This window comes from Falco biarmicus, chromosome 5 (assembly GCF_023638135.1).
Source record: "Falco biarmicus isolate bFalBia1 chromosome 5, bFalBia1.pri, whole genome shotgun sequence".
Classification (NCBI taxonomy): Eukaryota; Metazoa; Chordata; class Aves; order Falconiformes; family Falconidae; genus Falco; species Falco biarmicus.
In genome coordinates, this window is record NC_079292.1 from 55,711,901 (window position 1) to 55,739,346 (window position 27,446).

The following is a 27,446-nucleotide window of genomic DNA, read 5'->3' on the forward strand; positions in this document are numbered from 1 at the left end:
TGGTTGGCCAGCTAGACCAGGAGTATTTCCCTGCTGTCATGCTGACACTTCAGCCAAATTTCCACTTCTAGTGGGAAGGTGTCTGGCTTCAGGCTGGTTGACAGGGATGTGGGCTGATCTGACAAGTCAGGTGGCCAGGTGGAAGGATCATACTGGTGATGCTTGCTGCCTGGTTGCTGCTGGAATGGGTAAATTCCTCTTGGGATTGTGCTGCATTGGTGGGTCCTGAGGGCTTGCAGTGCTCATCAATGCAGAAATGGAACAGTGGCAACTGTTCAATGCAAGACTGTAAGTGGAGGGTTGTTTTACAGCAGAAGTGGTTGATACTGGTGGATCTGGGTTTGGCTGATAGCAAAATAAATTTATGGGCAGACTGGAAAGCCTTGTATAATGTGGAAGGTTCACACTGTATTTTTTTGTACCGTGGCTGTTGATAATGAAAATGCCTATCACAGCAGACACCAAGCTAGTGTGTTGCCTGGTGTGTTGCTGCTTCTGAAGCTTAGATCTTTGTGCATGCTTGGGTTCACTTCTGTACTCTGCCTGCTGCTGTTTCTTACCGCCTGAGCTCAGGGACCACTTGAACCTTCACCTTCTTGCATCTGCTCTACTGCCATCTCCTGATAACGTGCCTGGTCTCTTGTTTCCTGCTGTCGCAAGGGCCTGCATAGGCTCTTGGTTGCATGCCAATGGGCTCTTCATGCTGTCCCTATTTACTCTGGTTTATCTCTTCCCACTCCTTTCCATATTCCTGTTTCATTTCCTTTGCTATGGGTTTAACGTTCCAGGTTGTGTTGGGAGACTGGGTTGAGCCAAGATGGCAGAAAGAGGGTGGAGGGGAAGAAGGGGCTTAAACTGCTATATAAGAGTTTCTGCCATCAACTCAGTCTTTAATCTGTTGGTTATTATGGACCTAGCTTAATCAACTGGATCTGCTAGACAAACACCAGGTGATCTGTGTCCTGCCTCCATATTCTACTCTGTTTTTCTATTTTTTCTTTTTTCCTGAAAATTAATAGGATTCTGCCCTTTGATGATTAAACATCGCCTGGAGTTTTGGAATGGATCAGATGCGTCAATCAAATGTTACCACATTGCACCCAAAGAGAGGAATGCCATCCAGCTGGGGGTAGGGTCTGATTTTTCTTTGCCCCCATCAGTGTCTAGAATTATTGGAAACCTTTTTGTGTTTTTAAATGCAAGAATTTTTAGTAGAAAGTATTAGTTTTCAAATTTAATTACTTTATTGTGTGAAAATTTGCTTTTTTTATTGGTATGGAGCAATGTTGTGCCTCTTTATATTCAAAATATTAATAATCTTGAAGCCTTGGTGGGCTTTAGTAAAGAAAACATTTCAGTAACTATGTCAAATATTTTGGGAGGAAAATTTTGTGTTTTAAATGAAAAGTAAATCTATTCTGATTACTAAGAAAGATGAAAATAATTTAACTTTTTTCAGAAATGTAAAAGTTCAGGTAATTTGTTCAAGTTCTAGAAATTGACGTAAAACAGACTAATGCCTCTGTACAAACTGTTCCCCTTGCAACAGGGGAGAGGAGGCGAATAGATCAGTAGGAAGCAGCATCTCTTTGAGTATTACTTATGGGTACTTGGCCAGGTGGCAGCAGGTACAGCATGAGACCTGGAATGAAACAAAAGGTTGCGGGGAGAATGTGAATCTGGAGCCTCACATGGGCTTAAAGCACAGGTTGCAGCCCAAGCGGCAAACTGAAGTGGATTTTTGGCTCCCTTCCACTTGCCTCTGCACAGCTACCCATTATCCTCTTGCTGGTATGCCACTTGGCTGTTTCAGCAGAGATGCTGCAGAGACAAAACACTTATCTGGCTCTCAGAAGTGGGATGGACTTTCCAGGTCAGGCATGAGAAGATGTGTTAGGGTTTGCGTCCAGAAGTAATGCTGTTCCAATGTTGCTCACTTGAAATCCGAAGGGCCTTATGCTTCATGTCTATTTCCTGTTCTTGTTAAAATTGCTTTTGCTTTAGAAACCAAGGGTCTAAAAGCTGAGGGGTTTGACAGAGCGTGCTGCAGAATGATTCTTTTCTCCTCAGTGTGTAAGTTTCCTGAATGAATGATTTTGAAGTAAAGTAGGATTTCCCTGCAGAGCCTGCCTCTGTTAAGTCTTTAGACTGTCACAGCAACAGCGAGACTACTAGTACAATATTAATAATTTATGTGTCCCCCTTATTTTGGACCTTTGTCAGTCGTTTCAGCCTCGGCAGGCTGGGAGAGATGAGAAGAGCACGTGTAAGTTTTGCTGCTGTTCTCTCTGTATATGTTCTCAGGGTAGGCAAAAGATTTTGGTCTCCAGAGAATGTCTATCTGGAACCTTTTAGCAGTGCTAAATTTACAGAAATAATACCAGAAAATAGCATAATGGTGTCTCATTTCAGTCATCTCTGCATAGGATTGTACTGCTTTCATTGGATGTCTGCAACAAGTGTGGTTCAGATGTTCCTGGGCTTTGCCTGGTTGCAGTAGGTGAGGGGGAGGTGAACCTTTTATGGGTCCCTCCTGTGGGATGAGCCCAGCCAGGGTTTTGCTGCGTGTGTATAATCAGCCCCAAATGTTTTTGTGCTGCTGCAGCTGCACATAGCTTTCTTCAAAACTGGGCTTTGTGTCCTTCTCTCCCTCACACTCTTCTAAAGGGAAGGAGATGGTCAAGTAGTTTGTGTGTTTCCTGAGCAGGTCTTGCTTGAGGTGCGGAGTAGAAGACACTCTGAGCCAAATGAAAATGGGCCTTCAGAAATGAGGCTGACTAGAGGATGTCGCCAGAGAATTCAGTCAGCTGGTTTAAATACAATGTGTTAGTGAATTCTAGAGTTAACTGTTGCAGGCTTGCACTTGGTGTTAGCAGTCATCTGAACACCTTCTAGCTTGGCTGTCTGCTGGGTGCTTCTCATCAAATCCTGTTGGAAGCACAGCACTTTGTTTTGGGGAGTTTTGAGGGGCCGCTGGTGTGGCGTGCATGAACTAGTTGATGTTTTTTGGCGAGTCTGTGTTCTTGCAGGCAGGTCCTGAATGGTTTGAGTCAGATCAGTCTACTTTGAGTGTATTTAGCAAGCATGTTGGTAGTTTGCAGGAAGTTGTAGAGTTAGCTCCGATCTGTTGCTCATGGTCCAAAGTGGCTGATTCACCCCAGACAATGGAGGACCCACAGGTTCTGTGCTGCTGGGTCATGGATGGATGGCACAGTCTTGAGAGAGGAGAGTGTTCTGCAAAGAATTTAATCTGTGTGTTAAGCCTGAAATAACTTTACTGAGGAAAGACAGATTTCTAGAGGAACTGTTGGGGGAAAACTAATGTTTCTGTAAAACTGGATTATATTGTTTCAAATTCTGTTTTTGAATGTCTTGGCTTGGAAAAAAATTTGGCTCAAAAATTGTGTGTGTGCAGAAGGATCTGCAGAAAAATTAATGGATAAAAAGAAACTTGGCTTGATTGTTTTGTGTTGCATTCATTAAAAGATCTTTTCATTTGAGACTGCTTTTTTTGCCATGGTTTGTACCTTTGTAGTTCAAACATACTGTCCTCCTGGATCCTCTGTTTTGTTAAGTCTCCCTGAGAGCTTGTATGTGCAGTTTGCAGAAAACAAGATGTGACCAAGTTAAGGTTTCTTAAACTTAAATTTTAATACTTAAAGCACAGTACCAAATGGCTTGGCTGCTGGTGAATGGTTATAGTTCAGAAACTAAGATGCCCTGTTGAACTTCAGATGTCTTGGTTGCAACGAGACTTGTTTTTTTCTTTTTTGACTGATAAGGGGCTACAGCGTTACTCCTGGCTCTAGACTTTTGTGCTTTGTCTGATATATGTGTATTGGTAACAAAAGACTTTGCAAAGCAGCACCAATTTCTTCTGCAAAATGGAGAGAATTGGGAAGCTGAGTTGGAAGACTCCTTTCCCTCCTCCCCCCCCCCCCCCCCCCAAGAAGTTACTTTAAATAGGGAGCTGTTCAGCAGGTTGCAAACAGAATTCTATAATAAGATCTCTGTTCGCTCTCCCTACTTCTTCACATGCAAAGTTGTGGCTGTAATTACATGACAGCTGCCCTCTTGGCTGACATGCAGCAGATTGAACTGGGGATCTCCAGAGCTAGAAGTGTGAGCTGCTACTCTGTGAGCTGAAGCTCTATAGCTGGAGGCTGTAATGATCTATATCCTTCATGACTGATGTAGAAGGGAGCTGCAAAAAGCACTTGCTGAGTTATGGTGCATACAGGATACTCACTGTGTTCATGGTTACTTCCTGGGTGTAGTGGAAGCTTTCTCTGAATGGTTTGTGATAATTGTACAAACTGTTGTCAACTCATGGTGCTTTAAAATGACAGTCCATTTTGAAGCCTTTCTACCTTAAATAAAATAACTTTACTATACTAGCCTGTTAGTCAGCCACAGACATTTGTGCTGTATGTGTATGTTATAATGAGTGAGGGACCCTGATGTTACTGAAGTCCTTCGACTCTAATGCACTGTAAGTAATTATTGCCAATATTAAGTGCAATATGAAAAATTTGACAGTACCCATGATGTTTTAGACAAATTTGCCTTTATGCTTTGCCATTACAATAGGTTTTTCATACATGGCACCATGGGAGCTTTGTAAAAGCAAAGGAAGGAGAAGCTGGAATTGTTGGAATCTCTCCTGTTTCCCAAGGACCAGGAAAACCTGAGCAGTGCCAAAGTTTGTCAGGCTGAGGAAAAATGAAGGGAAGCAGAACCATATGGAGCTTCACGAGTAGTGTCAGCCGTGGGTAGCTTCTGCAACCAGTGTTGTGGGAGAGGGGGAAGTGTGTTACGAGTTGAGACATTAATTTTGAACTTTGTGATGTTTTTAACACCTCCTTTCCCTCCCATCCCCAAACAAACAAACAAACAAAAATACCCCCCCCAAAAACGAACCCAAAAGGGAGATAGGCATCTGCTAGCTTTAAATGGGGCAAAATACGCGTTCCTGTCAATCTGCACAGTTCAAAACCAAGCTGATCTTTCCCCCATTAAAAAAACATAAAAAGGAAATCTTTAAGGGAGGCAATTGAACACTGAATAAAGTCAAAACTGAGGCAGTCTCTCAGACCTGACGCTAAGTTAGTGCCAGCCCAGTGTGTCAGAAACTTACTTGATACCATATATATTATTAACAGAGACATCCTCTGCTGTAAATTAAGATAATCTCCATATGTGTTAGGTCATGTCAAATTACACAAGTCTGACCATACTAAATCATGATTTCATTGATGCCCTCCACCCTAGTTGCATCCTCCACTGCCTTTCTTTGCATGAGTTTATGCACACAGGGTTAGTATAAAGATACTTATAGCATGGCCTAAGAAATTCCTTTTACCTCACCTCCCACCTCACATTCCTGTCCAGTACCACCGCTGTCATCCCACTGGTTGTGTGGATGTAACCATTGGTAGGACTATGGTATAAAATACATCAGTGACCTAATGTGGGTCAAAAGCCCCATCCCTCCAAATATGTGAAACGACCCAGGCTACAAGGATCTAGTCTATGGTGCTGCCTTGTGAGCAGCCATGTTGGCAGAACTGGGGAGGAGATGTTGCAGGAGGGGCAGAGGGAATTTCTTAAGTTGGTGTTACTCCAGAAAGAGGCATCTTGTGGGACTGGCCCCTTCAGGCCATTTCACCAGTCCTGGAGCTTGATTCTCTACTGCCTGCCCCATCACTCCTTGCAGAGACAGTGGGATGAAACTTCCCCTGCTTCCTGTGAGAGCCTGTTTCACAGCCTAATAGACTTCACTGTCAGGAAACATTTCTTGATTATGTTTTAATCATGGGTGTCGAACTCCTGGTCCCTGGGACGACCTTAGCCTCTGTCAGATGCTTTCCTTGCATGTGCTGCCTGGAGCCTGTCCCCCCTCCTCTGGCATTTATTACAGGCCTGTTTCAGCTGCAGGCAGCTGTACCTTGGCTCAAACTTTGCTGTCCTTAGTGCTGCTGTCAGAGGCCGTTGCAGAAGTACGGAGCTGGGAGCCCACATCAAGGGCCCGAATTGCAATCTGAGACGGGCTCGTCACTTGGAGTAGGTTTTCAAGAATCCAGGCTGCTGGCGAGCAAGCAGATCCAAGCTGAAGCAGCATTTGTGTGCACCTCTACCTTGGATAGAGCCAAGTCCAAGGAATCTGTTACAGCATAGCTATCCCCTGACCTCATTACGTTGCTGTCAAACTTGGGAGTGCAGGTAAGACTCCAGTATATTCCTGCAATCAGTTTAAAGTAGGGCTCTTGATTTCTTTTACATCTATCTTGAAGCAGCTAGGAAAGGCAACCCAGCAAAGCTGTTTGTCTGCGAGGCTGTGGAAATACCAACCATGAAGCTCCGCAGTGAAGACTTTGCAAACAGTGTATTCAGTTTGGCAGGCATGGGGAAAGAGTCTGCCTTGTTACCCCTTCAAGGGATGGCTCTCTCCCATGGCTAATGGCAGTTACTGCTGGGTTGTGGCTGTGAGAGGGTGGACAGGTTTTCTGGGGACAAGAGTGTGTACCCACTGTGTCACAGCCCTGGTATGCTGTATAGTCTGGTTGCACTCGAGGACGACTTTTTTTTTTTTTTTCCCCCCTAGCACATAACTGCTGTTTAGTGTGTGTGGAGTTCATGTAAGTCTTTGCTGTCTTCCAGGTCTCCTTTCTTTGTTGTGGCTTGCTGAGCCCCCTCAGTTTTTCGTATTCCCTTTCCAAGGTAGTATGATTAGAGGAAGTTTTGGTGTTGCAGAGGCGAATACATCTTTGGCTTGTATCATATCATCATGAAATCAGGGCTATTTTCTGGTCTGCCTAGTATGGTCAGACATTTTGCTTACTTTCCTGTCTGGTTCTGTGGTATTGGTAGACCTCATTATGTGATGTCTTTTTTAAAAATGGATATAATTACTCCAGAACCAGAGGGACTATGAACTGTTTGGATAACAACCCATTAAACTGTTCACACTGGCATGGTTGTGACACTAGAGATTTGAAGTAGCTTCCTTACTGTTTTTCCTGATCCTCTTCTCTGCACCCAGGGTGGACCCCTCTACATCCCCATCCTGCCTCTGCATCACCCAGTTCATGTCCTGACTCCCTGCTGCTCCTGACGATGCTGCCGGGGAATTACTTCTGTGGTGGTCCCCACACAGATTCCATTTCTCACCTGCCATGGGTTCTCATCTTCCTCCTTGCTCCTCAGAGGTCTTTGTCCACCTTTCAGTGGTGCTTTACCATCATCAGCTCTTCTGCATCTTTGCCTTTCCTGACTGTACTGCCAGCTTCACAAGGGAGAGCTTTTTGCTTTCCCCTATTCCCATGGGAGAAATAAAACTTGTGTCTCACGTAGGGGTGCATAAAAGATGGCCGCACCCTCACTAGATTTTTGGGGTGTTATGCCCCATTGGCACAGGTCATCTCTTTCCAGCTAGCTATGCATGAAGTATCTCTCTTCCCTTATCTTTGTTTTCGTGGGGTTTGCATGCAGTGGCTGGCTCTTCTGGGGCTAAGTGCTATGCCTGTTGAATCCGAGGGTGTAGTTTTATGAGCGTTGTTTTCAGCAGCCCCTGCTGCTGCTCCTGAGCTGCTTGTTCAGCTGTGCCAGTGCAGCTGAACACTGAACTGGATCAGGGAATTGATCTGGATTAAAGTAGCCAGGGTGGAGAGGAAAGCTGCTTAACCCAGTGATTTGCCCAAAGAAGTACTTGAGAAACTACAGTTTAAGGGCACTTTGACTTGATAGTCCTTTGCCTAATAACCCCCTGGTATAGAAATCTGTTGTTTAAATGTAGAGTTGCTGCCTCTGCCCTTCAAACCCTCCTCCCAAACTAGTAACACCAGCAGCCACCTGCTTCAGGCTTAGAGCAGCTGCTTCAGGGTAAGATGCACTGTGCAGCCGCTCAGGGAAGTGTGGGCCACAAAGCTGTTCAGAAGGGTTGAGGACTCCCTAGAGTAAAAATGGACATGTCAAAGAGTGTGCAAAATCATTCTTGTTGTACAAATCTCAGACTTAGAAAAAGCTTCTTGCTTATCGTAATTGCTGGTCTGGTTTTACCCTGAGCCTTATTAATGTTCCAGGACATTGCTGTGTCACTATATTCTGTGAAATATAGCATACCTCTGGATGCTAGCTTGAAACTTTGGAAATGCTTGCCCCTGCCCGGCTCCGCGGGGCATGTTTAACCTGCCCCATCCCTCCCGAGCTGCTTGAGTGGAGCCCTGTCTGGTGGCTCTGCTACTGCTCTTCCACTCGCCTTTCACGCACCCTTCCCTGCCTGAGCTGTTCATGTGCTCTCAACTTCACGCTGTCCGGGGTTTAATTTTTGTTTAAGATCTTCGTTCCTTTAATGACAGCAGGAACCGAAGGCTGTTCTCTGTGGGGGCTGTGGTGCACGGCTGTGCTTGAGGTAATGAGACTTGATGAAAACCTCTTGTTACTGTGGCAAGATTTCTTCCTTGTCTGTGTTTAAGCAGGGGGGGTGGTGGTGGTGGTGAGAGAAAAAGTGACAGACCCTGCTGGGTATGTTAATATATTTTTAATGGCTTCCATGTGGCTAGCTGAAGACTTATTTGTCCAGCTTGCAAGGAAAGTGGAGCAGTGTGTTATTCTTGTGCACCTCTGACTCAGCTTAGCCAGGAGTTGAAATGGGAGAGAGGGAGGGTTGAGTGAAAATTTCACAGAAATCCTGATGATATAAATGAAATCTGCTAGAGATGGAGGGTAGTTGGCAGGGAGAGGAAGATTGGATCCCAGATACCTCCTCCCCTCCTCAAATCTTCCTCTTTTTCTGGAATATTCCACTGTCTGTGATCATCAAGAGAGCTACTGTCTCAGACTGTGGTATTTCTACCAGTGGTGAGGAGAGAGATTTTTCTGAAATAATTGCTGTATTTCTAATGAGAAACAAAAGGTTTATGCTACAGTGGCGAGCTGGGGAGGGGAGGGAGCTGGCGGGGTTGAAGAGGGAGGTGCAGGTGGGGGGGTACTGGTCATTTTCCCCTTCCAGCCCTAATGGGCTAGTTAAGCTGCAGGCAGGATGAGGCTGGTGGTCCGAGCTGGCTCCCCAGGGCGATGGTGGTTTTGCTGCTTTCCTGTTCCAAATGCATGCAAAGCGCTGCTGGGGCTGGGACAGCTGTGGGTCCTGGGGGTTAGGAGCCCAGTGGCCAGGGCTGTAGTGCAGGGTGGCAGGTCGGAGCAGAAGTGTGCTTGATAGAGCTGTGAGGAGGAACACGCACGAGGAGAGCAAGGGCTGCCAGTGAAGAATTAATGCTGCATAGCCCTGGTGAGGGAGGGAGAGAGCCGGCAGTGAGGAGCCCTGGTGCTGATGCATGCCATTTAGGTACAACAGCTGGAAGAGGATGGCCCCTGTGACACATTGACAGGTTGGCTGGAAGGGGTTATGGCATGGAGGGGTACAATGGACTGAGCCCACGCCCAGCCAGCTCCCGACACAGGAGGACTAGGGGAGCAGTGGCATCTCTCTTCTGTCTTTGCACTCCCGTTCTTAGAAAATCCCAATCGAGAGCAACATAACCCTGGGGCAGGAAGGACAGAAAATCAGAGACTAAATCAGTGCTGGTGCCAGCAACTTGTTCCCCAGGAAACAGCTACTGTGCCAGCTCTGTATTTCCCCTGTATTTAGCAACAAGCTCAGCTCTCCATGTGCACTCACGGGAGGTCTGTCCACTCATGTGCTTTGGGGACCCTCTTCCAAGTGAGGAATCCAATGCATGGGAGGCATTTTCTTGTCAAGGCCATAAAGCCCATGCCAACATCTCTTGAGACAGGTGCATGGCTGGAGTCACTGATGGGAGGAGGTTGGGAAGTCGTTTTCTTGAGTCCCTGCCCAGTCCTGGAGTAGAGTGTGTGAAAGTTGCCAACAGCCCTCGCCTGGTGTCTTGTTTCTGTGAAGTGACTGGTGCTGGAAAGCATCCTGCTGCAGATGAATGCCCCTTCTTGGTGGCAACATCTCTGCGTGTTCCTGAGGTAGTATCCCAGCAGGGTCAAAGCTGTATTTCTGTCTTTTTTTGGGAAAACTGGAAGTTTGACTGTTGATTTAGTTTTGTAGCCGAGGAGCAGTGCTAGACTGGCAACTCTAGGGACATCCTTTGTAGCTTGCCCCTGCCAATGTGCCAGATTGCCAACTCCCAGCCATACTGTCCCCTCTGATTTTTAAGTAGCACAAAAACAGTTTGTGGGAGATTTCCCTGAGGATACTTAAAGTTTCTTCGCGTTACAGAAGACTGGAAGCACATATGTTGAGTTACTGATATCTAACTGAAAGGATGGCAACTTGTTAGCCTGCCCTGACCAGGTTGCTTGGCTGATCTGACCATACCCTTATTTAGATTTAAATTAACTTTCAGCTGCTTTAGTAAAAATAGGTTTAGTAGTGAAGCAGGCAAATCAGGGACACACTGGTATTCTTTATAAATCTGTCCACATAGGGGTTTAATGCCATTTTACTTGTCTGCTTAAAGTGCTTCAGCTTGCCTCTCTTCTGTATCCCTGTGCAGGCAAGCCCTAGTTTTCAGTGAGTGACCACTGCTTTCTTAACCCAGTTTTCCAGCTGGGCTGAGGTTGCTGACGGCATCATGACTTATCCAAGAGCATGAGTGAATGTGAATTGGCACAAAATCAAAACCAGAGACCCACCAGGCTCCCGATTCTGTAAATTCTGGGTTGTTGAAGCCCTACTTCGCTTGAGTAGCCAACAATAACAGTCAGCTAATACAGTCGTATGATAGTATTTTTACTCGGGCCTCTTCTACTGATAGTGTGCTTATAAAACAATTGGAAGGTTTTTGTCTGTCTCCTTAAGCGTGCTTTCTAGTGTCGTGTCCAGATTAGTTTTAAAGATGACCCAAAGTGGGGAATGTTTGTTTTACACTGGGCTTGTACCAATTTATCTCCTCCTCCTCCCCCGCCATGATGGATTTAAAAAATGGTGCTGTCATCAAGCCTGATATATCTAAGGCTGCAATAAAGAGTAATGCATGCTCTGTGTTTTAATTTTTCGGTGGGCTTAGTTAGAGAGCTGCTGCTGAGGTATAATGGATGTTTCTGGGAGCTCTAATACTTTAATTGTAGGTAAGAAAGTTTTGAGTCTGCTGGCTGTCTTCAGCTTAAAACAACTGAATAAATACAAATCTTAGTGTAGACATTAGCAAAAGCAAGTGAAGACCAACTGGAATTTGATGTGGGCTGTATAAAATCCCATTCCCTTTTAACATCATAGCTTTCAGTTTCTCACTGTTTAGGAAGACATAAGTTCCTTGGTCTGCTGATTGTCAGTCTTTCAGCCTAGAAAAAACCTTCATTGCTAGATGGGGGAGGTAAAGGAAACGGCCAGAATTTCTGTCTTGACATTCTTTATGTAGTATGTTTAAAAAAATAAAATAAAATCCCCAAACTAAAACAAAAACCAAACCATGAAGTCACATGCACACATCTATTTTTAATTTAAATATTATTTTAAGGTCATCCCTAGCAATCTCATGCCATGAACTGCTTGCTGTACCATTCTCTCTGCTAAAATGTATTGCCATACCCCTGCTTTTCTGTAGGCACAAGGCTGTGCTACATGATTTTCTTGCTTTCTAGTTGTTTACTAAGGCAGAGCAGAAGACACTGATAGGCTTTCATAAAAGGAAGCTGTTGGGGAGGGTCTCAGAAGACCATGGAGTATCTTGCTGATGTTGCATGCAGGTAAAAAGTCAGCATGTTATTTCTGGGAGGGGAAAGGAGTCTCCTGACCAGTGTGTTTAATTCCCATATGCAAGAAAGGGAACACACAAAGCTGGGGGAAGGCAGCTGACATGGGCATGGATACCCACTGGAGTCCAGTGAGAGTGTCTCAGTGAAGTGACAGTGAGGTTTGTTCATTAATTTAATAATACTTCACCCCAAGCTTGCCCCCACTCGTCTTCTCTCACTCCTGTTAGCCCTTCCCCTTCCTTGGGAATCTGTAGTCCCGTTGATGGGAGCAGGGAATTGCAGCTTGTGAACTGCACCCAGCAGCTTGTGGTGGTGGTTGTGGCTGCTGCTAAATCAGCCAGCTGAGCACCTGCTGTCTCCTCACTAAGGGAACTGAGCAACCAGCTATTTGTTGTTAAAGTGACATTGTCAAAATAAAAATCCTATTTTAAGCAGGTTCTGCCTTGCATTCTTGTATAATGCTCTGGACTATTAAACTAAATTAAATTTAAGAAATCGCCTTCATCTCCTATACGTAGCCAGAGGGGATGGCCTTGAGCATCAGGTATGAATTACCGAAGCGCCCTGCAACCACAACTTTGAATCCCAGCAGGCTTGACTTAGCCCTGTGCGCTGAGGTCAATAAATTGACTTCCATGCAGCTTATTATGTGGGTCTCTTTCAGATGTGACCTTACTAAAACCTGGAGTCCTCTCTGGACATTAACAATCCCATGGCTGTTTCCCTAAGTATAGGGGAGGGTGTTGCTGCAGTGTCCTTGACAAAATCTCTTCCTTCCCCAAAATCTCTGCTGAGGGGGGCACATGTTGGTCATTCACCAAGCCTCAGACATGACTGCAGCGTGTTGCTGAGTGAACAGATTCTTCTGCAAGGGGCATCAAAAGTAGGTATCAGCTTCATGCTAGTGGAGGGCTAAGGCTACTAGTAAGGAGGCTCTTCCTTGAACGGGTGGTTGCATATTACACTTGATTACGTTTGTATTGTTGGTGAGATTCCTTTTTTTTCATTAAAAAAAAAAATAAAAATCCCAGCTCTACCTAGCCAGCTGTTGTATCATTTCATAACCTCAGACTGTTTCCTTCCCTCCTCCTGACCAATCATTTTGTGTCTGTAGTGCCCTCAGCCACCACCTTCTGTCTCCTCTTGAACTTCCTACCCCCATTCTTCATATGCTTGGCCACAAGTCAACATCAAAATGCCTGTATGATCAGATGAGAGTTTAAAACCCCTGTGAGATATTTAATATATGGAAGATAAAACTGACTTGCCACAGACATGTGGGAAAGTAGGGAGTGACCCAGCATCCTAGGCTGAGGCTCCAGCTAGTGCCTGCTCTTTTCTCCCCTGCCTCTTAGCCTCCTGAGAAAGCTGGAGGTTTCTGTCAGTGTCACATCTCTGCTTCTGCTTATCTTCCAGTGCTCTTTTTCCCTGGCCCTTTTCATCCTTGCTCAGAGCATCTTGGGTGGCATGCAAGTAGAGAACGGGCCTTTGTGCCTGACACCAGCTCTTTTGTCAGGAGGGAAAGAGGAGCACTGTGGTTAGGGCACTGTCCCTGGCTTTGGTTCCCCTGTTCAGATGTTCTGCTGTCTGCAAAATGGGGCTGTTGGAGCCCACAGGGCTGGAAGATGTGCGTGCTCACAGGCTGCAAGTGCTCAACAGCGGGAGAGGGGAAGGCTGGGGATCGACAGCTGCAGAGCTGCCCTTGCCCTGCAGTAGCAAAGTGGAATTGGCACCTTGGGCTTTGCTGGGAAGCAGAGGGTGAGAGCTAGTAAAAGATCAGTTTCTAATCTTCTGTTTTGGGGGAAACGCTGAGCAGCAGCAGAAGTGCTGGAGCTGCTGATTTACAGATTGCTGTGGCTTGGCTTAGTCTTGTTTCACATTATAATGATTTTCTATGAGCATGTGTGTGTGTGTGTGTGTGTTAATGAAGGCTTTGGTTCAGTACAAGCTGTTATTACCGGACCACAATTTCTTGGTCTCTTTCACAAGCAAGTGAATTTTCCCAATGTCCTGTGTCTCTGTATGCACATGCATGCACATGTGTGTGCACTTGGGGATCTTTCAGGATGGAAAGTGCAGTGGAAATGTAAAATACTATAATTATGTGCAGCATTCATTTCTATTTTTGCTCTGCAGTCAGCTTGGCAAGTGGAACTCTGTCTGGGCAGTCTCATATCTGATCCGATCTACTTGTCTGTGCTTTTTTGCATTGTGGTTTACAGCCCTGCAATTGAAACCTTCAAGATTACTTAAAGATGGAATGAGAGTGTGCTTCCATTGAGCATTGTAAAGGCCATTTCTTCTAGTGCAAAATAATGGGCCTAAATGACTTGACAGTGCTCCTTTTAAATCCACCACTTGGTTCCTGAGGGGGCGGGGGCGAGGAGGTAATGTATAGGTCTTACAGGAATAAAGCCAGTGTTTTGTGCTCCCCTGCGGCTCTGCAGCAGTAGCTCACTGACTGACCCTATTAGCAGAGCTGTGCTGTCATCATGGGAGAGTCCGGTGTGCGGATGGGGAACTGAACTAAGCAAATAATGTGAGTTAGGGGATGCGGTGAGGCTACGGCAGCGGCTGCCAAAAGGGGAGAAAATTAAATGCTGGTGGGGAGGAAGGGATACTCCCTTATAGCTCAGTGGTAAAAAAATATCCAAGTCTTTCCTTCTCTCCAGTTTTCTTTGAAGGTGCAGCCATGGGAATGACAGGTCTGAGGAGGGGCAATGCCACGCAGTGCTGTGGAAAGGCACGTGGGGGGTACACCAGAGAGATGCATGCCTCTCAGCTGCTCCTGAGCCCCTGCACCAGCATTGCTCTTGGAGAAGCGGCAGCTACTACTGGACTGTCTTCTGGATGAGAGATAGAGCCGAGGCCTTGATCAATCAATCGTTAAAGATCCCACTGCACTCTTCATGAGATGAGGGGACAATAACCTCGGTGTCCTGGCCAGATTCCAGTTTACTACTTTCTGCTGATCTAAAATTTCCCCTTCCCCTCCCCTTGCTGTTTATCTTGGAAAAGTTACCATTTGCTTCCTCTCCTAATGACTCACAGGTAATGGTGCTGCCACACAACTGATGCTTTATTCCATCCTGGTGATGAGGGAATGAACCCTGTGATTTGGGGTCTTTGGGCTGAAAAAAGTGCTGTGGAAACACAACGATGTTTGGAGTGTACACATATATACAAAAGCGCTCTTGGTTACTGTTCCCTTCAGCTGCCGTTTCAGAACAGGTAAACAGGTTTTCCAGCTGCCATCTTCCAGCTAAATCCAAATCATAAATGCGCGTGTGTGTCTTCAGTGTGTGTGTGTATGCATGTGTGCGCGCAAGCCTGTCTCTTCTCCCCCCTTCCGTCTTGGAACAAGAAGAATGTGTCAAGCCCTCTGGCTGCAATCCAGGACTCTCCGTGGAACTATAAATCGACCCGTCAGGGAGGGGGAAAGAGATTAACGTTGGCCGTCTTCATTAGTGAGTCCCCAGAGGAAACTGGGTCTGCCATGAGCTGTGAATGAGACCAGCTGAGAGAGGAGGGGGAGAGTTTGCGGTTTTTATCACTGCCTCCAGAGACCCTGGAGGAGTGGAGGAAAAGAGTGTGATAGGGATGGGAGGATGTAAAATGAAGGAAGCCGGAGCTTTCCAGCACATTGCTCGCTCCCTCATTGGAGGCAGGTAGCTGGTTGCTGCTCCTCCGCGCCAATCCCTGACCCGTGAGCCCATGTGTGTGGCTGGAGTACTTGGCATGCTAATTGGGAGCAGAGAGGAGCGAGCCCAGTGGCAGTGCAATGCCCTGCCATGCTAAACAAGTGCCAGTAATTGCATTCAAGGTACTTTCATTATTTCAGATTTTTCACGGAACCAGAAAAGTGCATTTATCACGAGCGGCATAATTCTTCCTGGGCATTGCTCGGGGTGTATATGTGCTTAATTCCCTGCCCCCATCTCCCTCCTAGAAAGATGAAAGTAATTCTTGCCTTTTTTTCATTCTCACTTGCACGCTGTTTTTTACAAATAGCTTCTTTGAGCTTCAAACAACAATCTCTTTCTTCCTCACTCAGTTTATTGTATATGTTTGCACTGCAGGCTCATGCAAATACATGCATGCACTAATGCACACGTGTGCTAATTGTTGTTTTTCCAGGCTGAAGGAGAGTATGGAGGCTGCAACTGCAGATGGTAATGTTTCAGGTTCCCTTGTAAAGTCCCTGAGAGCCTGGTTTCTGGTGGTGCTCCTACCAGTAAAATCTGGTTTAAGCTGGTAGTTGTCTTTCCCCCCCCCCCCCCCCCCCCCCCCGCCCTGCTTCTTGCAGTGAGTGACGCAGGCTCGACAGCTCCAGATAGTGATGCTCTTTATTCACTGAGCAAGCACCACACACGTCGTGGCACCAGCTATGCACACACACTGCTCTTACCAGGGTACCTAGCCGTGACCTGAGGAAACTGGGGAGAGGGAGGCTTCTTGTCCGTGTCCATGTGGTCCATGTCACCTCTGCAGCATGACAACAAGAGAACCAATTAGTGTCAGTTGTGGTGGCGGTACTTAGTGATGAGGACATAGACCTGGCTAAGATGTGAACTGAGACATCATACGTCTTCTCGCTCTGCCTCCCTGTCGGTCTCTGGGGCGGAGGAGTTGCACATGGGAACAAGGGAGCTCTTGGGAAATACAGCTGGTGCCTGCAGCCACTCGGGTTGCTGGAGGTGTGAGAGACCTTTGCAGGTGGTTGCAGTTACATCCGCCTGTCACAGATCTCTGCTAAAACTTGTTGCCCTCTTCTCTTCCCCCCCCCACTATCACCACTGCATTTTTGTTCTTTTGCTGTTTTCCTCTTAGGCAACTTACTGCCCTCAACATGTGCACAGCTTCCCGTGTCTGCTATACCTTGATACCTGCAGTCCTTTGTAAAAGACAGTGCAAGGCTTTGCCTTTGCATTTGCACGCCTCACCAGTGCATAGACAACCTCTGCTGTGGAATTTGTCAGCTTCTTGAAATTGTTTTTTAACTAGCCCTTACATCACAGCTGTGACTTGTGCTTCTAGGCAGTTAGTATTTACAAAGTTAAATGATGCTGCTTGGTAGTAAGTGAAAGTAACCCCTTTTTCTGATATTGATAAACTTTTAAAAAAATCTTTGTTTTGTAAAGACCAACCCATAGCTTATAGTCCTTAGCTTCAGGTGTTTGCAGGCAGAACTGGACAAACAGCTAACGTTTGGAAGTAGAAATGTGGGCAGGAAGGAGAACAGAAAGCTGGGGCAAAGGAGCTGCTGCTCATGTGAAAGGAGAGTACTACTGGTGCTTAAAAGTGTCATTTCAGGTGAGTCAGCCCCAGAGAGTTGGTCTAAAAGCCAGGAATCCTGCTGCTTCCTAGTTCCCTTTTACACCTCTCTCTGTTCCCAGCTGAGGAGCATGCACCGATGTTTTGCCATACCTTGGAAGGAGAAAAAATAAATGATGATGAGTAGAAGGGTAACTGCACTAAGGTGTGTCGTAACACACCACCGGCTACAGTGTCACTAATGAACAAGTTGATGGATGAGTTATTTACTCCACAGTCCGGAGGGAAGAGTCCACCTTTGCTGACACCCACCTCGGAGCTGTGTGAGGGCTCTGCACTGAAAGCAGGATGACTTCTGCAGTGGCAAAATCCCCCTTTTCCTTGTGCAGCTGGATGCCCTTTGGAAACCTCATGTTCAAGCTTGATCTGCTTAGCTTGTGGTGTGGCCTGAGTTGGTCTGCAAGACAACCTGCTGCCAGCCAGAGTGGAGGTCTCTGCTCCTGGAGGACCTCTGTCCTGGTGGAAGAGTGGAGGGAGGGACAGGGGAAATGCATCCTGCTGTGGGGGAGAAGTGCTGCGGTAGATTAAAGCAGCTGCTGAGGGACTACTCCAGTGAAGCTTGAAATCAGATTGTTTGACAAACATCGTGTTAGAAGCACCTGGCTGGTTCTGTTTGCCCCACAGCTCCCTACCTCAGAGAGAAAACGAGGATTCAGAATCGCTTTACTCTTCCCTTCCCTCGCTATGCCCCAGAGGGCAGATTGCCTGCCTGCAGTGAGCTGCGGGTGTCTGCTGGAGATGGAGGGTGGTAGCAGGCTTTTGGAAACCCTCACCCCTGTGGCATCCCCTGTCTGGGAGACACAGCTTATGGAGAGGTGGGTTGGTTTGGTGTGATTTTATTTTATTTTTTTCAGCTCTGATTTTTGTTCTGCCTCATTTGCATATTGTGGTTTTTTTCCCCAAGCCTCTGCATCTCATCTCCTTTTTTCCTCTTTTTTTTTTTTTTTATAAAAAATTCTCTTCTCTCTGCAAAAGATTGCTCCCTAACTCTCAAATGTCCCTCCCCCGCCTCACTCCCCCCCACTGCATTTTTCTTTCATCCTTTGTTCTTGATTGCTTGTGCCCGGGAGCAAAGAAAGGAAAAGGAAAGGATACCATCTCTCTGTGAAATACAGGAGAGAGAGAAAGGCAGGCAGGCAAAGTTGTCAGCCTGGCAGAGTGAGACAGAATCCATCTCAGGAACACGCCATGTGCCTTGAACACACGGGATACACCTCCTCCATTACACTTGCCGTGCCATGCCATGTGGCTCTGGTCTTGCCAGCTCTGGATGGGACTCCCCTGCAGAAATGTTGGTTTTGGCATCTGCTGCCCTGGGGCAGTGAAATGGGGGTCAGGGATGGACCAAAACTGCCTTCTGTGCCAGCCTCGATTGTTAACGGGGTCCCATGCATGGTCCCCTCCCAGTCCTGGTCCCATTGTGAATCCGATGTGTGTCTCTCGCACGGGAGTGTAGGTAATCATCTGAAATGTGTGCGCACACTGGCTGATACATCACATCTTCTCTTCCATCTCCTCTCCCCCTGCATCAGCAGCACTGCCATAATCTCTCAAAATCAACAGGCCATTACAGTCTGATGTAACTCAATGAGTACTCTGAGACAGAAATCCTGCAGTGTACTTAAAAATCCTAATGTAGAAACACAGCGCTGTCCTGCATTCTCCCTCCACCTCATTTCCTGGTTTCTAGTGTAAAATTAGCATTGTTCTGTGTCTGCACATAGGGTTTTTAGCAGAGTGGATTGCTAGGCTTCAGCTAGCTTTTTATTCTCTTTCAGCTCCCAGAATCTCAAATAGAGTCTGATCTCCCCACCCCAACCTTTTCCTTTTTTTCCATTAGCTTTTTGGAGCAATGACTTCCAGCTTGGGAGAACGGAGGTCGCAGAGAGCTCGCAGAGGCTCTCTGTTTCTTCTGCCTTTACCTGTCTGGCCTGTCCCTTGCCAGTGGAACATGTACTTTTGCTGATTAGACCTGGTGGGTGGGCAGTTCAGGTGAAGATGAGGCATGCTGGGTTTTGCACAGCAGGAATGTCTTTCTGCTGTTAGCCTTGTTTCCCTACAAGAGCTTTATCTTAGATGTAACCTTACATTTCAATCCTTCTCCTTAGTCCCCTTCCCTGAGTTTTTGTTTTAAGCCGTGTTTCTGCCCGAGAGGACTCTGATCTGAAAGCCTTATTGGGAAGGGGTATCCTCTCTGGATATTTGCAGGTTATTTCTATTTCTCATAGGACTCTTCTGCATCTGAGACCTAGGTTGCAGGTCGATGCAATAGGGTATCCCAGACTTCAATATCATATCCTACAGAACTGTATTTTTCATTATTATTTTGGTTACATAAGATAAACATGAATGGTGGACAAAATTGAGTGAGATGCTTGCTGTATGAATCATGTCTACTGTCAGTGGTTCTTCCAAGCCTCTTACCACGGCATGTTCCTGGAAGGACTGGGCTATCATGGTCTGCGTGTTGCTGCTCTATCAGTGATGAGGTGCTGTTAGTTCTCCTTTCTGACCTGATCTGAGAAGGAGCATAAATGAGTTGCTTGAGATGGAATTCCAAAACTGGATGCTAGAAGATACTTTACCCCATAGCTCATCTCCAGTCTGCCTGAGGTCTGCAGATAGGCATTGAACTGGTTATCAAAATCTGTAATGTAAGCTGTGTCCTGAGATGTAGAGAAAACGGCTGGTTTTGCTGTCTAGGATCCCATGGATAATGATGGTGACTTGGTCCCCTTCAAGAGCAGTCTCTCTCTTGCTTCTGTGGCCCACTGATGTTGGCTAATTGCAGGCAAATGACCGATACAAAAGAGCTGGCAGAACTGCACAATTTTTATTGCTGTCAAAGAGATGAGCAATTAGCAGAGTCACTTACCTCTTCTGCGTCCAGGCCTAATCCAAAACTCTTCTTTATGGCAAAAGTAAAAATGGCAGATTAGTGATGAAGTCTCTTGTTCAAAGGAACTATTTGGAGTTCTTGCCAGTAGCAAAACCATCTTTTTTAACCAGGTAGTTCATCACCCAAAACTTTCCTGTGATGGGATGAGTCCTTGGGTATCTCAGTGGAAATGAAGAAGCATGGTCTTTGCTTCATGCCCGTGGTAGCATAAGGTGCCAGAGGCACACCACCATGCTGCTTGGACCACTGACCCTTTCAGTCTGATACGCAGTCTTGGACACTGGAGCTGGCTGTGATGCTGGAGCCGAGACCAAGTGTTGGCTGGAAAGTGAAGAACTACTCCACTGTGGATAGTTTGGAGATAAACCCTGAGAGAGAAGCTGATTCTTTATGTCTCTCTCAGTTGGCTTTCATATATTTTGAAATGTGAGGGGCTGTACTAATTTATAACTGATTTCCTATCTGATACCACTGTGGATGTTTTCATTATCCTTAGAGAAGTCTAATTGAATTTAGATACTGGCCAGGTTTTTTCTGGACTGTCAAAGCAACTCCATGTGCTTCTGTCCTGTGGCTGCAGAAGCTGTGATTTGGCAAGGCCTTCTCTTAGGTGGTGCCTACATCTAAGAAACTTTGCTTGCCCTCCATGTCCAGGTATCCAGGGAGCCTCCTTCCGGAACTGCAGGCTCTGGAGATGAAAAAAATCTGTCCTCTGGTAGAAGAAACTCCTGTACAGCTGCGTGACTCTGGAAGAGACTTGCTGACCATCTCTCTTTTGTCAGTGCTCTCTCACATTTCTTATTTAATCTGAAAACACTCTCTTTCCCCTCTCTTGTCCCTCTTAGCATTTCTCCTCTCCTTCTGTTGTAGATACGAGCACCGAAGCCAGTTGGGACTATTGATTGTTTCTTTTTTTCTCTTTTGCAAAGTTTTAGTTGAGACGGTCATAAGTGCCTAAGACACAGCATTTCATACAAGCTTCACAGGGAAAGGAATGCGGTGTTGTCCGGCTGCCCAGAATGTTCCCTAGCCTGCCAGTTTAAAGGCCCTCCTCTGAGTTACAGCAAGGCTTTGCGCCCGAGGTGATGGGCAAAGTGTTTTTTTTGGTGGTTGTCTTTACTGAAACAGATCCTGCTTCCCAGTCGTGCCTGGGACAGCAAGAGGTTAAGGAGTGAGCACCAATGGCTTTGGAAACTGGTTTTGTCACCAGCAGCCAGGATCCAGCTGTGCCTTTGGGCCCTTCTGTGAGGAGGGGGAGGAGAAGCTTGTATTTTGTTTCCTTAAAAAGCTTTGAAAAGGTTTGTGATCTACCACAGCGTAATTAAGGCATACTTACATCCGTTTGACTTTGGAAGCTGGTGTGCGATACATTTTTCCTGGAAAACGTCTTCAAAAGGTGTTGGAGGGTGAAAGGGCCAGGACTGGGTGCAACCTGTGATCCAGGTCCTCATTGATATCATGCGCTAAGTAATTGCTTGTCAAGTTGCAGGTTCATATTAAATGGTACTGGCAGTGCCGTGGATGCGGTATCATTTGCCTGTGCAGCTCAGGGGAAGGAGAGAAGGTATGGCTTAACACTGGAGGGAAGGTGCTTGATGAAGACTCCACACACTGTGCTTCAAACCCAAACCTGCCTCTGCTGACGACGTTGTTTAGCTTCTTTGCATGTCCAGAAGATGATGTGCTGGAGGGCTTCCCTTTGCAAACTCTGGCCATGGGTATCTGATGAGGAAGGCAGGAATTCGGCTTGAACCCCTTCCAGCCGAGCTGGGGGAAGGGAAACAGATGGAAGAACCTTCACAAAAGCAGACTTGCACTTAAGTTACTCCATTCATGATTTGGAGTTGAAATCTGCAGCTCGGAGGTGAGGCAGTACTGGGGTTTGGGTTGCTGGTTTCAGGCTGTCTATAAGGGCATGGCTTTGTGGTGCGTTGAAGTAGATACGGATTAGCACAGTTGCCACAGAGAATGGATCCAGTTGCCTCCCATGTTCCTTGTTACTGCTGCAAGTGTGCTGTGATAAACTAATGTTGTAAAAACATAATTTTTCAGCCAGATCTGGTCGTGGAAATGTGCTGAGGGTGGGAGGGGCTTGTTTGCCCTTCTGAGTGGAAGTAAGGCTTGAATTGTTTCAACATGTTACCCAACAATGTGTTTTCAGCTTATTTAGCTAACTTGTTTGCTTCTACCCTTTGTCCTCTTCTGTTATCCCCATTTAATAGTATTTCCCAGCTTCATGAGGGTATCGCAGGCTGAGTAGTGATCAGATGCAACATGCGTGTGTATACATGTGCAGGAGGGAGAGAGACCCAAGAGGATAATTTCTGCTGGAAAAACCTCTGCAGGGCAAGAAATGGCATTGGCAAGGGCTACTGATGGCAGGGAGTGGGCTTCCTTGGCCTGGCCAGGTCTGTGCAGAGCTTTCCAGCATGCTGCCTGACCCGGTTGTGGTGCTGTGCTGACTGTGTGTGACTCAGCCGAGCACTCGCTTCAGTGGCATTTCACAGTTTGTCTGTAACACAGTAGTGCTGGAGCACTGCCGCCCATCAATTCTGAAACTAAAGGGGGTGGCAGCAGTGGGCAGAAACCTATTGATTGTGCTGTAAATCAGAAGGCTAAGGGAAAAAGGCCGATTTCCAGGAAAATTGCAGGTCCATCTCTCACCTGCTGCAGGCAGAAGAGTCTTTTTGCCACCTCCTCTGGGCCCGTGCAACATCAGTATTTAAGTCTTTTGTGTACAGAGACAGTTGGTAGTTCTGGGTATAAGATCAGTGCTAATTCATTCCATCTTTTATGCAGGGAAATGTTAGGATTTCAGCAGGGCTGAATTAGGTCTGATAGTGGTGCTAGAAGGTTCAGCCTTGCTTGAGAAGTAACCCCAAAGAGAAACAGGACAAGTGGGGCTACTGAGCTAGTGTGAGCCAGCATAGAAAGGAGGCAGAACCTGACGCCTCTGCTTTTGTGATTGATGCCTGTTTTTGCAGCAGACGGCAAAGATTTTTTCCATAGGATTGCCCCTCTCCCTTTTGCAAGCAGTGGGTTTTGTCCCTTTGTGCCCTGGGGACTACCTGGCTTTGGGAATGGAGAACTGGAGAATTTTGCTGGTGTGAGTCTGTGAAAGGAGACAACTCCAGGAAGAGCGAAAATGTTGCCTTGGCATGGGATGTGACCAGACTAACATGGGACAGAGACAGGAGCTGATGCCTGGGCTGGAGAACACAGTGGAGTTAAGAGATTTGGGGGACACGATGAATTGCTGGGCCAGAGACGGACAGATGGAGAGCGATCTTGGAGGAGGTCCCAAAATCGCCCTATTTAGTACATTTGGGCAAGCCATTGCTCTTCTCATCATGCATATGTTTTGGGAATGGGCCAGGGGAGGTTTCAGCAGAATCAGAATCACAATCTCAGCTTTTTTTTTCTTTTTTTAAAAAAACCCAAACAAACCCAAACTCATTATTTTGAGGTCATTTTTATATGCATTGAGAAGCTTTTTTTAAAAAAATTAAAATCTGTTAACTGTTAATACCTCTTGGTTTTCTTACCCTTCCATTCTAAGAGGGAATTCCTGCCAGGCTCCGGAGCGAGTATAAGCAGGAGTTTCACATAGATTCAGGACAGATGTAGAGGCAACCTGGGAAAAGTGAAATGGCAGGAAATTATGTTGGTCACAACTGAAATGCTCAGCACAACCAAAGCACTTGAGCTAGTGAACCCTTTTTACAGCACGTGTTGCCCCCGTGCCATAGATTGTTAATTTTTTTTTTACCAGGAGCAGATGGAGAAAACCTCTGGGGATGGGTTATTTCTCCTGTGACTGGAGAAGAGCCTGTGCACACTCCAGAGAGAGGAGAGTCACACCTCTTGCTTTGCGATGTTTGGGTTAGCAGCAACGCTCCATGAGGATCATGGCTGTACGGGATCCGTGTTTGCTCAAGGTGCAGAGGGATGCTGAGGTCAGACGAGCTTCCTCTGCTGCAGTGGGGAACTGTTATAATAACTGCTGTTTCTGCTGTTACAGGCCACACAACGATGAGATATTTATTAGGCTAATGAGCAAATTATAATTCAAAGCTTCAGGATGAACAAAAAAAGAAATGTATGTTAGCTCCCAACTGGTAATGGTTGTAGGATCAGAGTCATAGAATTCTTGAATTTCAAAGTTTTCCCGAGTGACCAGCGCTTGGATGAGATGCAGCTATATACGAATATGCGATTATGTTCTTAAACTTAGAAATGTATGTGTGCATTGCAGTCATAATATAGAGAATGAGGGAAAAAGCAACCTTACCTCATTTCCTGCCTTTTTCTATGTGAATTCTCATTCATAAAGCACATAGAAAGGATATTTTTGTATGGTGTTTCCTAGGGGGATTTGGTTTTCCCCCACTTTGGTCATGCATCCAAATTGAGCTGAGTTTGGTTGGTGGTGTAGAGGTCTAAGTGTGCATTAGGACATGACCTGCTTAGTGTACCTGTTTTGTATCACCTCTGTACAACAGAGGAGGGTTTTGTGTAAACTATATTGACCTGCTATCCAAAGGCAGTTTTGGATTACAGTTTATTTGGGCTGGATTCAAATGTGGCCTCAAGAAGAAATGCTCTTTAATCATTGGAGCTGGATGCTGCCTGAGTTTTGGAATCTTGCAAATATGTTGGCATTTATGTAATAAATACAAACTTTAAGAGTGTTTCTTTTCCTTGAGGAACTCTTGACTTCATAAGCTTTTATTGTGATCTGGTTGTTAGGGCTGAGAATTTGCCACTGACTCCCTCTCCCCACCCCAAAACAAACAAATAAATAGAACCATATGTCGTTGACTTCATCCTCTAAACAGCCTCTTAGGCTACTTCCATATGAAATCAGCAGGTTTGGGTTTTTTTTCCTTTCAAGTTTTGAGACATGCCAGACCACTGTTGGCTGCATGGAGAAGGAAGATGTTAGCCCTAGTGATGACTCTTAAGTCAGCTGTCAGCTCAGTCCAAAGTATCAGTCATTTTCCCATAGCTGAAGTCGCTGCAACATGTTTTTCTTGCCTTGTTCCCTGTGTGAAATGAGCTGCTGTAGTGAAGGGGGTTTAAAGACATTCTTTGTTGTTTGGTTTTGTTTTTTTCTTCCAAAATAGAAACATTTAATCATCTTTTTAATCATACTTCTCGATGTACAGCCAAACAACATTATTTTTTTCAGTGACTGTTTCTGGTTTAGACTTGGCATGGATCACTTTTGATTTGTCCATGGTGCGATCCAGTTCTGACACCGAGTGACCCGAGTACGGATCAGGCTGATTCTGTGTTTTATTCCAGCCGATACTACTGCCTTCCCATGTGGTCTTTGCTCAGTTACTTAAAAGTTTATCTTCTATTTCCATTCACTTTGAAATCAGGGTAGCTTGTGGTAAACTTTCAAAGGTTCTGTGGCTGTTTAATATAGTTGATACTGGTAGAGCGTGTACCAGATCCTAATACTGGAGAAAGAGGGAAGCACCCTGTGACCCAGCAGAATTAGAGTGAGAGCATGAAGGGACAGAAAGGGACCAGTGGCGCTGATGGGGAAAAAAGGAAGTTCAGACCAAAGGGTGCTGGAGGGGAGCTGGTGTTGAGCCGTGGGGAATGTGGACGGTTATGCATAAGGTGAGAGGAAAGAAGATGCTGCAGATCAAAAAAGGAAAGGAAGTGGAGCACAAATGAAAGCAGTAGTTCAGAGAAAGGTGGGTTGAGTCGAGGAACTGGAAGAAAAAATAGGGAGGGAATAAGGAAAAAGGTTCATTGAGGTCAATTAGCTTTATAGAGAACATTTATTTGATTTTTACTTTTGAGGCATTACGCTATATTTCTGAACTTGGGGCAAAATGATGCTTTCTTTTCTTTTAAGCGTCTGACTACATGAAATTAACATGTTAAATAATTTGGAGTGGGAAGACCTCAGATTTGCTCTTGAGGTCATACTGGTATCTGACAGCACCCTCCTTTTGCTGGAAAATCCCCTTGAACTCTTGAAAACATTAATGGCTTGGCACAGTCCCCTGCCAGTTTGTCCTGGTAGCTTTCAGATTGTCCTGTGTTGTAGATGGGAACTTCGAACATGTGAAGAAGCATTTAAGAACATCAACAAAAACTAACTACGGAAAGATTCTTGTCTGTGTAGGGAATAATATGCCTGATTTAAAACTGTGCCAAATAATGCCTCTGGTTTTGTTTGTTTGGGTCTCAGTGGTGGTTGACCTCTTTTCCTTGCTGCCAGCTCTGCATGTGAGGAAGGAGCAGCGAGGAGAAGGGGTGCAGTGGGGATGGTTTGCGATGACCTGTTTCAGAAAATAAGAGGGGGGTGGCCTATGCTGGGTTGAAATGGTGGGGCTGGGGAGCGCTGCTGTTCCTATTGTTTTGCCAGACCACGTGGTTCAGCCACAAAGCAGCTGGTTTTCAAAATTGTTTAAAACTTCCCATTTTGAAAGGTATCGGTTTAGAACATAATGAAGCACAATAAGAAACGATAAGGTGGGTACTTTAAAACTACCTGAAAATAGATGAATCATTTGAAAATTTGCCCAGTAAAAATATTTTTATTTTCTCTCCCTGGACCATTATGTTGAAGCATAACCCTTGGGTCTCGCACAAGCTTTTGCAGTGACTAATTAGGCAGTGGAAAAGCAGAGAAATCACCTCACCTCTGACTGTGGCTCTAGTTAAAAAAGTTGTGGAAAATAAAGGCAACTGCTGCAATCCCGGGTTGTAAGAGGGGGTGGAGATAGAGCGGCTGCCTTCCCCAGGGCTCTGGTTGGTGTGGCATTGACTAGTGGCGCTCATAACTGCTTCTGCCAAGATTAAGGAGGAGAGACTTGTTCCTTAATGCACAGTGGTCGTCTGTAGGAGCCAAAAGAGACTTTCTGGGGGTCCTGCTGCCACCCATCACCAGTGGCACAAACCAGGGCAGGTGCCTCATGCCATCGGTGTTGTCGGGTCGCGGCTGCCTGTGGGGTGCGGAGTCCCGGGCGGGATGGACTGAAGGCCCCACCGGACGCAGCAGCTCCTGCGCTGGGCTTTTATCTCCGCTGCCGGCTCATCTCCTTCAGACGGTGGGAGCCCTGTGAAGTCTTCCAGGAGCCGCAGCGTTTGTCTCCCTTGAAACTTGGGAGGGCAGGGGACACAGCAGATGAGAGGATTGAGGTGGTTTGGTTTTTGTTTTTTTTCTTTCTTGTTTTAGGCTTTTATTTTCCTGTTGTGTGTGGTTTTGTTTTTTTTTTTCCCCCTGGAGAGCTCACAGCTCAGTAGCGCAGGCTGGTTTTTGCCTACAAGAAATTCCTATGAAACAATCGGAGGATCTGAGGGTCTGTGAGATGCTTCTGTATTTTGAGTCCTAATCACTTAGGTGAAAAAGAATAACTAAATTATATATTGAACCACTAACTGGTGCTGAGGCCTGGTGGTTTCCATGGCAACTGGGCTGGAAATAGCTGCCTGTGACGTCACCAGCACCGCACAGGTAGAGTCG

At 46.0% G+C, this 27,446-nt stretch overlaps 1 protein-coding gene across 9 annotated transcripts in view; it reads left to right on the forward strand.

The window, feature by feature from the left end:
* Positions 1 to 27,446, forward strand: part of TCF20 (transcription factor 20) — a 150,135-nt gene that overhangs the window by 31,346 nt on the left and 91,343 nt on the right. For 8 of the 9 annotated variants that reach the window (XR_008822377.1, XM_056342019.1, XM_056342017.1 and 5 more), the window contains one exon: positions 1,020 to 1,129. The exons of the other annotated variant lie outside the window; for it this stretch is intronic. The gene's annotated coding sequence lies outside the window, so the exon portion shown is untranslated. The remainder of the gene's footprint in view (positions 1 to 1,019; positions 1,130 to 27,446) is intronic. 9 annotated transcript variants of the gene reach the window in all.